Genomic DNA, 12,973 nt, shown 5'->3' with positions numbered 1-12,973 from the left:
TACAGTCAAATATAAAAATACAGGCTATTGATCTGCTTGGCTATTATGACCCTGACACACGCGCGATTTCAGCCGTCATACGTGGTCGGTGGCAGCTTTTGCGCCTATTATTACTATTATTATACACATGTTGAATTGGCTGCTTGTTGGGTTTTTTCACGTATCCATTTTTGCAGAGAGAGATAGCAGGAGCTCTTGGGGTGTCACATTATAGAGTGGTGAAGTCCCGCCCCTTCCGGTGGCCCCCCTGAGACCTTTCGGAGCGAAAAAAAATGAATGGTGTTCAATGGACAGAAAATAATTATTTTCTGGTCCCCCCGTCGTTATGCCATGGATTACACAAATGTTGTTTATAGGCTTAAATAACAATTTTTCATGTTAAGAGTTTGACCATTTATTGCGCCATTGTTCAGTTAAATGCTGTTGAGAAAACACAATTAGAAAGACTACATACTGTGTCGCGTATGTGACGTCATGTCATCGCCGTTTCCCTCCATCCAGATTCAAGTCAAGATGCCGGTGTGTTTTGTTTCCGATTGTCCGCGTCTCCGAGGGCCGACGGAGCGCCGGGCGGGAGGGCAAGAGCCCTGTAGTTAAGGTTAGGTTAGCTAGTGAACGTTAGCTAGCTAAAGTTTCCATTGTACATTTAGCTAACATTAACTAGTTAACGTAGCTAAAAACAAGCAGTTCTTGCTTGACACAGGACTTACCGCCAAACTTTTTTTTTTTTTTTTTTTTGTTTCACTTGATTTAAACAATGAAAACGTAACATTTGAATGCATCCTCTGTTTGCAGAAATGTAGAACGCCAACATTTTTTTTCCTGGCGACAGGGCGGGTTGAATTACTTTAACATGATATCACTCGGTGATAGAGAGTAGCTGAACATCTGTTTATTTTGATTAAAATGTCGCAGATTACTACTTTAAAATGCTTGTAACATGGAGATGTGATTGTCGAAAATGGCGCCCTCCCATTCGTTTGTGCTTTTCACACACTGGTGCTTTCTGAGAGAGCTGGTATTTTAGACGGAGTGAAAACACAGCGGAGAAAGAAAAAACCAAAGACAGGGCAGCTGCTGCCTGTAACCAACGCCCGCTGGGGGTTAACTCCTCTACTGAAACCATGACTTAATAAATGGTGTAGAGACTTGAGAGTAGTATCATTTCAATGCATAGAAAGGCTGATAGGTTGAGTAATTTTTCCATCTTTAGACTGAAATGTGCACAGGTATAGATACGTATCGTGTGGTCTCTATGCAGGAAAAAGCCATCAGAAAATGTCAAGTTAGAAAGGTGCTAATGTGTGTGATCACATTAATCGTCTGACAGGATCTCACATTCAGCACTTAGTCCTTTATGATTTTCACTGAAGTGAGGTCTAGGTGTCAGGTGTCATAATTTAATTGTGTTGTTTTCTATTTCTCTGGGATACTTCAGGGACTGGTAAGCAGAATAATGTGGCAGAATCTACCACCCTCCCCTTCTCTCTTTCTCTTTCTCCTCTTTTTAATTGGAGACACTGGGGGTTCACTTCACTTTTCACTTTAATCTTGACCTTAGAAGATAAACCATTGATAAAGATGAGAATCATTATCTGCCCTGAGAAATTCAAGGAATAATTTCCTCAGCTCATGTTCAATTCATTAATGGGAAAGCGCTTTTGTAGTTAGGATATCTTGAATATGCAGACATCCCACAGGATCTATCAGAACAAGCTGTTGTCAGAAACTGTGTGTTGTGTTGTCAATCACTAAAACAGTCTGCTTTTAACAAAATGAAGCCGTTACATTTGGCAAGTGATTCATATCAGGAGTCCCATTAATTTGTCACAACTTGGGATTTTGTTTGCAACAGAATCAGCAGGTTTCTGCACTAAATTTATCTTAGAAAGTTGAAAATATGTTGGAACATAGCCACCAAAGACAAATAGCCTCGCCTTCTTTTGAGAATCAATCTGATCAATCTGATTCATTTGTCAGATTACATCAGCTAATTCAACAACACTCCACTGAGAAATACTTTCACTTTCACCTCTTACCTTACAGCATATAAACAATTATTCCCCAATAACCTTGCAAGCCAATAAAAAACAGTGACTAAGACCAATTTTGACTTTAGATGTTGCTAATACAGTACACTGATTGATGCTATGAGGACAAGCAAGAAATTGTTGCATTTAAAAGCCTTCATAAAGCAATGGAAAACTAAAAAATACTGTATGTTAAATGTTTTCATGGTCATCACCAGGTGTAGAAGTAATCATGAAACTGCGAGAAACATTCTATCAACTCTACAACTAAAGGCTCTACAAAATGAGCTCTACAGTAGTGTTTGCTATATAAAAAAAATTGCCAATACATAGCTGCAGTGCTAGTAAGACCCGTAGCTATTTCAGTTCCAACAAGCAGGACATTGTCACTTGGCAGGACAGCTGTTTGGTCTTACCAGAAATCAGACAATATGTTCACCATGCAAGGGAACTAAAGTCCACCCAGTCCTGCTGTAATGGATTACTGTAGGAAATGCAGCCCCTAAAACATTTTGCATTTTATTACAGGAACTCACATCTTGGCGGATGATGATGATGATAGTACTCGAGAGCAATACTAGGATAAGTGTGAACATTTTCCAAGCCTTTAACTTCTAATTCCCAAGACACTGCTATAAACTAACACAGTTACGTACATAATATTTAAACACTAACCATATAATTCTTTACTGTCACTCCAGTTCTCGGCCCACCACCTTTCAGATCAGCAATAAGCTTAATGGTATTTTGGAGGAGCTTGCTGTCTTCTGTCTGCTCCTGGTCTAATTCTACAGATCATTAAAGAAAGCATCTGCAAATCCTGGACTCCAGTTGGGCTTGGCACCATATCTGCCTACTCCATGACAAAACTTCCGCTGTACTGAAAAGGTCATTGCCTACCTCGCATCAAGGACAAAGTCACCTTCCCTTGGAGGAGAATCAAGTCCTCTGAGACACTGCGTGTGGCTCATGAGCCTACTGTTGGAAGTAGGTCACCTCACCTCGTTGCTGGAAGTTATACTATTATTTTCTTACTCTAGTTGTCTCCCAGCATATGACTTCCCTGTTATGACTTGTCTTGTGTATTCTCTGGCCATTGCTGACACTGCTCTGCCAAAAAATCATTTGTGGCACATAAGAGCGATCCAGCAGCCACAGGTGTTGTTGTGACAGACTGACAGATTGAGCCACACACGTTTGCTTTTGCACGCAACACTTTTATGGTCTATGTTTAGCATCACTGCTGTTTTGTCAGGTGAGAAAAAACAAATTTAAATGTATCCAGGAGGATCATATTACCTTTCATGAATGGAGTATTGCGGTGCACACTGCATCAGGCTCAGGCACATCTACAGAATGGATCATAATTTCTTTGAACATGAGCATTAATAGCGTCGCGGTAGCAATCATGACTATTTATTATGTCATAATGGATTGATAACGGCAAGTTTGTAAACTTTAAAGTTGCTCAACAAAGTAGTTGTTCACCAACGGCTTGTGTCCAGATAAAGGATTTCATAAAAACGGTGACAAATCTTGGTTGTCAAAGCCACCATGTCACTACACCGGCTTCAGGGACTCAAAACAAATGATTGACCAATTGGAGATAGACAGTAATTTCAAATTGGCATACCAACAAATCGGATAATAGTTTTGACCTCAAGAGTTGTTGTATAGTGTCTCTTATGCTTGTTTGATGGGGATTTCTCACTTAAATACAGCCAAAGAGTTCCCAGGTTTTCGATTTGACCAAACCCATCAGCTGATTTCACTGATCAGTTCCTCTTCTCTGGTTGAAAATGCTGTTAATCAGTGAAATCCACTTCTGTTGTGTTTTGTTTGAATGAAAACCTGCAGACTTCTGGGTGAGCGCCACCACAGCAGAACAGAGCAGGCCTCCATCAAGCAACCACATGACACCAGGGCTGGGAGAATCGTAATCCAATGAGAAGAACAAATTTCTGTGAGTCCATTAAGACCCATTGCCTCAACAATTTCTTTGTGAGAGCAGTTGCCTTATCCAACCATCCCTGCTAAAATTCATTCCCATAAACCCCAACAATCTCTGGTTTTTCAATGTTGAACTGTCTGTTAACCGGGATGAAATGATAGGATGAAAACATGATAAACCAGGACTCTGATAATACTCCTTTTGTCAAGAATTCAACCAGGTCACTGGCATTGTGGTTTCAAATATTTGCCCATAAAATTTAGGCTTTGTGAGTTTAAATCCCAGTCAGGTAGAGGCACACAATTCACTAAATTTACATAAATTTAGAATGATTCATACAGCGAACACAAAAGGTAGCCAATGGTGATAGTAACCCTGAAATAAAAATGCATTCAGTTTGATAAAGCATGGGCCAAACTCTCTCACAAATGCTTCAAATAAGTTGTTGGTGGTGCTAAAAACCACATCAGCAGGCCTAATGTGTCTGAAAAAGTCATCACAGGGTGTTTTGAGACTTTCTGTGGTCTGTTAGCTGGAGGTAAACAAGATTTGAGACTCTTCAGCTGATAGAAGCTAAGTTGCTTTTGCATTTTTGGTTTCAGAACAATCTCTTTTCACAGGGTACAATTCAAATATTTTGATTTCTGGGTACGGTAAATTATATGGTTCCAGTTTCTTATATCTGTTACTAACAAATCCACATTGCACGTATGTTGAAAAAAATTTGGAAAGATTTTAGTAGATATTTCAGCACCATACCACTACATTCCCTATTTTCGATAAACTGCTCAAAAATCACAAGCTTTTTGATCATTAGCACCAGTATCTGTGTATACAGTTATATTTAAGCCAGGTTTGAATTGCTAAAAACAATATTATCTTTCATTAATGCTATATCTGCACTGCTGACTAAGTTTAGCAAGTCAAATTTAAAATAATTTGTTTTTCTTGTGCATTCAAAAGCCCACTATAAGCCTTCTTTTCCTGAAAATACTCTCTTGAATTCAAAGTGGAACCACATTACCCAACCAGGATCCTTTTTGAACTCTTATTTGCTGGAGAGAAGATCAGATACATGCCTGTCCAGAGTAAGAAGAGAAGATAAATATATGCATTCTCCTCAACTGCCTATATATCTGACTCAAGAAGCTGAAGGTGGGGCTTTAATTATTTCCTCCCCTTTCCTTAATCACTTATTTTGAAAGCCTTGGCTACTCATCGATAGCAGAGAAATGAATGTTATGTCTTAAAATGTTCCTTCCTCAGGTCCTCCTAAAACTGTCAATAACAAGTTGGGAAGGAGCGATTCTCAGCCATCTCCAGCGCTGTTGATGGATATGCTCACACCTCCAAGAGGTAAACAGCATTGATTCTGTCCCACTATCACCTCTTATTTGCTTCCAGCCTCTGCACAATAAGCTCCTTTATGACTAATCACACCCGTTTACAGGACTGATACAAGGCATTTTTATTTCCAGAGGTGTGCCTGGAGCTCTCAGATAGACTGTGTCAGTATTGAAATGTTTCTGGGCTGTCACATCTCCTTACTTCCTTTGCTCTAATGTGATCGATTGGACCAGCTACAGAGCCATAACATGCTCCTCTACAGGACACTTTGATAGTAACATTTCAGGCCCAGTTGAACCCTATTTCCCCTGGGCCATTAAATGAAAAACTGGACCTGAAGTGGATCTCTGACTTTGGTCCATCCCTGAGCTTACAGGCACGTTAATGACAGAAATTGTACATGTCAGTACTACCAGGGAGCCCAAGGATTAAATAATGTGCATGTAATAGTGAGATCTGAGGTCTTGGCCTTGATGTGCTAAGAACATTTGCAGTACCACTTTAATGACGAAAGGAAAGAGCGGGGTCTCACAGTCTTGCCTTGGAGGACATGTCAGGCCTTTCATGGGAAGCATTTTTAATTGCAACCAAAAATGTCCATTAGTGAAGTTTCCTTAAGGCAGATCTTGTATCCATAATAGAGGTCATACTGTTGGGTTAGGAGTGTAGAAAATGCGTAAGTGGTAAGATTTTATCAATATATTTTACATTTATTATTATTATTATGACGACAGTGATGATAATGTTGATGATGGTGATGATGATGACAATTATTATGACAATATTATTAGTAGTAGTAGAAGAAGTGTATTTGCTGATATTTTGTAGGTTCTATATAAGTTGAAAAGAAGATACATTGAACAGAATAAGATTATTTTGTGGGTGAGTATGCTGAGAAATTAAATCTGGAAGGTTGGATTAAATCTGTATTTGTATTTTGTGTTGTGATATTTGATTTAACTATGTGTGTATTGGCAAAAATAAGAGGATTGGAATTAATAACCAACAATCAGTGGGTTAACTGCTCTGTATGGCAGCCACTTCTGTCATGTCCTGCTGTTTGGCACAAGCTGTTTTTTGTTGTTTTTATTGAGTCAGTTTTATTGCGTATTATCAAATTCATTGCCAAATTTGGAGTTGAGATATATATAAATCTCAGCATAACTAGAAGATATTGACTGAAGAACATTTTTAGACTTCTGCATGTGAAATATGTTCAGTATTACCGATATCAGGTAATGCAATCTATGATAGAACATCTGAAGGTACAAATTTAAGGAATTTCCAGTTCCATTGTTTTACTCATTGATTACACTGATGTATGTGGAGCTACTGGATGACAAATACAAGATAACGTGAGGAGCAGCGCTGAGCGGTGGTAGCAGATGGCCCATAGGGCATGTTTGTCAGATTTAAGACATATAAAGAACTGACACACACAAATAAATTTGGACAGTGTTGCTTTAACATCTGAGAACACTATTTAACTCATCCCATCTCAGGAAGTTTTCACACTTCACGCTTCATTAACCTCTAGGGCACAGAATCCCTGGGAAGTCAAGGAAAGAAAATGCTTGTCTTTCCCATATAAATCACCACCAAGCAGAAAGCCCTCAATGACAACATTTACATGCATACAGTATCCCGGGTAATTGCTGATATTGTGGTTAAGGTCCTATTCAGGACATGCTGTTTATATGCATCTTCACATCTCAGTCACAAATATCCATGTACGCATGCATAAAGGGAATATTCCAAACACTATCATGGAAACCGAGCTTGCACTAATCGCAAAAACCAACAATAACTGGGATAAGGCAAAGTTTACTTGTCTCAGTATTCCAGATTATATTGACACATGACAGCTACTATAAAACGTGTTTACATACGCAGAGCTTCCAAAAAAAACTAGCATGTATCTTGATTAAAGCCAAATTCAAGTTGTTTATACAGTGCGTGTCTTCATATCCTGTTTACAAATATCTCTGTGTACATGAATATGTAGAATATTCTGAATTTTACCATGGAGAGGGAACTTTCACAGACTGCAAAATTCAACAGCAAACAGGATTAGGTGTTAACATGTTTCAGTATCCCAGCGAATATCGGCATATCTCAACAATCACATTTGGGTTTCTCATAACTAGAATATAAGCTTATCCATGTTACCGTACACAGGATATGGTGTTTACATTCGGCAACTCAATACTTGAGTATCCTAACATTAAATGGTGTGAATCTTACATGTGTTGGAGTTTTCCAGTCTCAACAGCTTTGCTTTACATTATAATTTTGTGTTAAAGCATGTTGGGGACGCTAAACCATCTAAATATCATAAATATGTGACAAAACTACCATCCGGATAGATTCCTGCAATGTAAATGTGCAAGTATAAAGCCCTTTGTTTTTACTGTGGTATAGAGGCTTAATTGTCAGAAACAAAGGTGACAAAGAAACGGTCATGTATTTTGAGTAAACACACTTTACTCATGGAGTTTTACCTAAACTAAAGAATAATGAATCACTTTTTATGAGGTGATTATTAAAAGATGAGAGCAGATATTCAGTCATGGGCTGTAAGATACTTACGAAACACACATAACCAAGGGAGCTGGTGTTAATTTCAAGGTGAGGCTTGTGATTCTGATTCATTTTGGGTAAAAATAATCAGTAATTAATAAGTAAAAACAAACAAATAAATAAATAATTAAAAAAATAAATAAATAAAAATGGATACATCTTAATGGAGCAACAGGACTCAAACAGGGTTTTCATATACTGTTCCTGTACTGCTGTGGTGACTATGGGGGTCGATCACAAGTAGACACACTGAGTAGCCTGAAATTTTCAGAAAGAGAGAGAGAGAGAGAGAGAGAGAGAGAGAGAGAGAGAGAGAGAGAGGGTTGGGTGGGGATGAACTATCAATCCAAACAAGCCAATAAAAAAGGAGAGAAAGAAAAAAAACTGACCTGACTTTTACAAATTATTTCATCAGTGGTCCAACTTATAGGACAACTTCTGAAATCTGATTACTTTTCTTTTATTCTCTGCTGTTGCCTATGGAGAAACTGCAATATCAGGTATTGCAGTATTGCCTTGAAGCAGTCAAGGCTTCATCTTCAAGCAGAATTGACAGCAAGAAAGCCTTTAAAAGCATGTTTAACATAAAATTTCTACTGTGTTACATATTAATGCATGGTGTGTGTGATCCCTGGTTGTAGTTGTAGTTCCCTTAAAAATAATTAGTCATGGTATCTACAGTGTTCACAGGAAAATTTAGCCACTTTCATCACACCGCATTGGAGATGCACTTAAGATGCTGTGGTGCATCTACAGTACAACTGCATGCCTTTTTTCTCACAGTGTAGCTTCATCATTAGACATAGCGGCTGGTGCATTAAGATGCCTTTTTCTCCCATTTGAAATTCTTTCTCTGAATTTATTACACCAGTTGTCATTGGTCGGACAGTCACAGTTAAAAATGTGTTCTTGAAGGGACTTTAAGTAAGACTTTAACTGCTTTAACTGATAATAACATATCTCAGGGTGTTAATGGCTTTGTTATTATCTCACCAAGTGCTGAGATCTCAGACATTCAAAACTGTTTGTGGTCTTCACTCTGTTTTGGAACAATCATCCTATTGATTATTTTTGCAATTCCTAGAAGTTGTTGATCAAGGGAAAGGTAAAGGTTTCCTCTGTAGTACTGCTTGCAAGTAGGTAGCTAACATTAGTTTGGTAGTAACTGCATTCATAGGTGTCAACAAATCATTACTTTGCACGCTCAGGCTTAGTCCAAGTCTTTTTGCTTCCAGTCCAAGTAAAGTAAGTAAGTCAAGTCAAAAGTCTCTAGTCTAGTCTCAAGTCCCTTTGCAAAATAACCACCTCTGATCTTCCTTAAACTATGGACTTTACCAGAACAATAAATAACATTGCATATGATCAAATACATATTTTCTTATCAACAACCAACTGCATCTATATTCAGCAAAGTGCATTTTCCAAATACATGTTCAGTGAAAAAAAAAAAAAAAAAATGTAAATAAAATCCAGTTTCCAGCACCTGTCCAGTAATTTGCCATGGATTACTCTTTCAGCATAAAACCAGTAAAATAAATAACAAATAACCCCACAATTTCTTTGGTTATCTTTGTATTACAAAAGGACAGTGTAAACAAATGTTTCTTGCATAATTTTCCCTGTTGTATAAAGTTTTTTCTCTATTATTCATATGTTTTGATTTCTTCAGTTACCAGAGAAATAAGGACTCATACCCATACTCCCTTACTTCCTATTTCGTTTACAACCTCACTAGTGTTTTTGAGTTACTATGGTAACACTTCCCAGCACTTGCTTCCCTTACTGTCAGCTGTCAACTCTGGCTAGCAGCCATGGAAATCGCTTGGATGACTTTTGATATGAACAACTGTCCAAACTAACAAGGAGAGGTTCGAAGATTTAAAACTATAAAGACATCAAGATCATGGAAATGGATTTATGGATACTTTAACTTTGACCAGCAGAGATTATACAGTTGCAGTGTGTCTTTCATATGTGTGTTTTATTTTCAAGTTTGTATTATATCAAGTCTGCATCCCTATTGGCCAAATTATCAGGTTCAAAAGATGATGTGCAGCCTTTCATGGAGATTGCACCAGTTAGGTTGAGGAGGTTTGATGAGGCACACCAGCTGGTTGCCAAAGTCTTTCATAAATTAATTGAATCAGTTAATAAACTGTTTTTATCCAGTGGATTTCTTCATTGCACTAAATAATAAGAAAAGGCATCTTAGTGACTCTTAGTGATCAAGTGACTTAATGTTTGCTCACAGCATCATGCACAAACTACCTTTAGCTGTTAACCTTCTTGAGGTAGACTAGCGTTATTAGATAGAACAGCAAATTCTTGACTTACTTTTCCTGGGAAAAATAATGGTGTGCTAAATTTGACATGGTCGACAATGCAACCCACTTCCTTGACAGCATATACAGATATCCAAATGAAGTAATCCTTGGCACAGACATTCTTCATTTGCGGGACTGAATAATAATACATGACTTTGACTGCATGTGTATTACTGCTGAAATTTGCTTATTCTTGTGTAATTAATATCACAAATTCTTACTCAATGTTTGATTTAAGTATATATATAAAAACAAATCATTTTGTTTCTGCAAACATCTTCTGATGTCAGTGGGCACGTCTGTAGTGACATAACTTTGAGCTGCTGGATGTTTCAGGTCTTTCAACTTCATCCATCCTTGCCTAGGTGACCCAACTTGGGTTGGGCAGTCCCCACCTTGTTTTGTACCATGTGCAATGCACAGATAATTTCTTGTGATCCACAACTCTACCTACCAAAACCCCACCTGTACACTGTTTGCACCCTGTGCCAAAGCCTAAACACTGGCCAGAGAGTGACAGCTCACCTCGTGCACACAACGTGCATGATACCCCTGAATGTGAAAAGCACATCCTCATTCTTAGCTTTCTTTTTGGACTCTTACATCTGATCATCCCAGGGAATAATCGTGTCAAGCTAACCATCTGTGTCAATGTTACTGACAGCAGCAAAATTTGGTCACCATGATGGTTTATGAGATATTGAGCAGCTTCCCTAAGTCAAGCTTCCACTACCAGTCTTGCATGGCTCTGAGAATCTGAACAACACTCATGTGGGACTTTGTATTCTCTCTGACTTTGATCAAAATGGCTTGCTTGTTGGATTGCTTTAGGTGATATGCCCCTGGATTTGTGCCTGCTACAGCCTTCAGAACCTGGCTGTGCCAAAAGTTGAGCATATGTTCCAGGGTAACTCTCCTGAGGCACAGGTTACCTTGTGATGATTCACCTTGGTGATAGGTTTGAAAAAATCATGGGCTCACTGATTCGTGGACTGCATTGCAATTCTGTTTTGCAGTGCCTCCCTCGCATGGATGACCATGAACTCTTCACTTGAGTTGTTGATGGAAAGTTTAAGGTCTCTCTTTTGTCCAAACAAAGCTAGCACACATATGTCAGCCCACTTAGAGTGTATATCTAAGATCGTAAATTGGCTGAACATTGGAAAAGGCGTCTTGCCTTCTTAGATCCAATGTGGGCATTCCATCAGTGTTTTACTATGGAAGCCTGACATTACAATGACCTCCAGATTACATTGGGACACTGTATGGAAGGTATCAGAACATTGGTTTGACGTTGTGTCGATGACATAGGGGTGATATAAATATAACCTAATCATTCAACAGTTTGATATCAGGAAGACATAGGATTTGATGAGGATGTGCTATCACCAAGTGTTGTTCAAGCTTTGTGACAGGCCCAGGCAATAGCAAATGTACTTGCCAAAGCTATTCCTCTGAAAGTCATCAACAGAAGGCATTGGAAAAGAACTGGGAGCCAGGCTGCCAGGCTGATAGATTCAAGCCTTGAAGTTACCTGGTAACCCTGATTTGTCCATTGCTGCCAGCCACAACTCCGGTTCCTGACCAGTCACCTGGATGGACAAGGTTAAGGCCAAAGTAAAAGGTCACAAAATCTGACTACCTCCAAATGAGAAGTTAAACGTAGAGGCTATCTCCCCCACCTTCAGTACCAGAAATCTGGATGTTTTTGTTGTAAGGCACATCTAAAGGGAACAGTAGCAAAGAGATTAGACATAAGCTATTGACTGAAGAGATACTGGGAAAATGTGATTGTCCTAGGCATACACAGGCTATGCTACATACAGGTACTGATGAGGTTAACCAATAGTGCAGATCTCCCTTCGTCCTTTTGCCTTCTTGTAGGCCTATATCCTTAATCGGCTCAGTGGACAGTCCTGTAACTGTATTGTAGCCTTGGTAACTCTGGGATCCCACTCTTTTCCAATAAAAATCTAATAAAGGAATTTAACTGGAGGTATTCTGTTCAGCACTGGGCTATGGTACTAAAACAATCTTTCTTTTACTGCTGATCCTTGACAACCAATAGAGAAGTTTGGGGCAACCCTTATTCACATAGGAGGGCACTGCTTTTGGCAACCTCAAGGATTTCCTTTCAGTTGAACTCCTTCCTGAATATTGTACTAGGTACCAGTGGATCTATTAAGGAAGTACAGGTTCAGCTCTATCTGCATCAGTGTTATGAGGGTCATCAATTCTCTCCTCTTTGGAAGGAAAAGTTGTCCACTGTGTTGTTACCAAAGCAGCTGTTTGGTGAGTCTGTCAATGAAAACAAACCATAATCTGTTCTGTAATCTCACTAACCTCCTGTGCCTTTCTGTCCTGTAAATGGTGAAAAGGTTGTTCCTCAAGATGATCACCTCCTTGCTTGGTTTCATGAATTGCTTTATCAAGGGCCTCAAGCTCCTGCTTTAACTGGCTAGTCTTGATTAGTGGTTATCATATGGAGGTTGCGGTCAGTCATCCCCCTACACCAAACCTTTTCCTAGCAAGGTTGACAGTGATTGTTGTCCTTGCCTGGGGTCTCCTGTCTGCACACACAAGTTATGGGGCCTGGCTGACTGAAAATCTGGCCCACCACAGCTTGTCCCTTTCTACTGCACCACAGTTTCTGTCACCAAATATTTCATCTTAGCCTCATATCAGGTTATTGAAAAACCTGACAACACACATTCTGTTGTTGTTGTTGGCATCACAGTGGC

The sequence above is a fragment of the Myripristis murdjan genome, chromosome 8 (assembly GCF_902150065.1).
Source record: "Myripristis murdjan chromosome 8, fMyrMur1.1, whole genome shotgun sequence".
NCBI lineage: Eukaryota > Metazoa > Chordata > Actinopteri > Holocentriformes > Holocentridae > Myripristis > Myripristis murdjan.
This window is presented reverse-complemented; position numbering follows the sequence as displayed.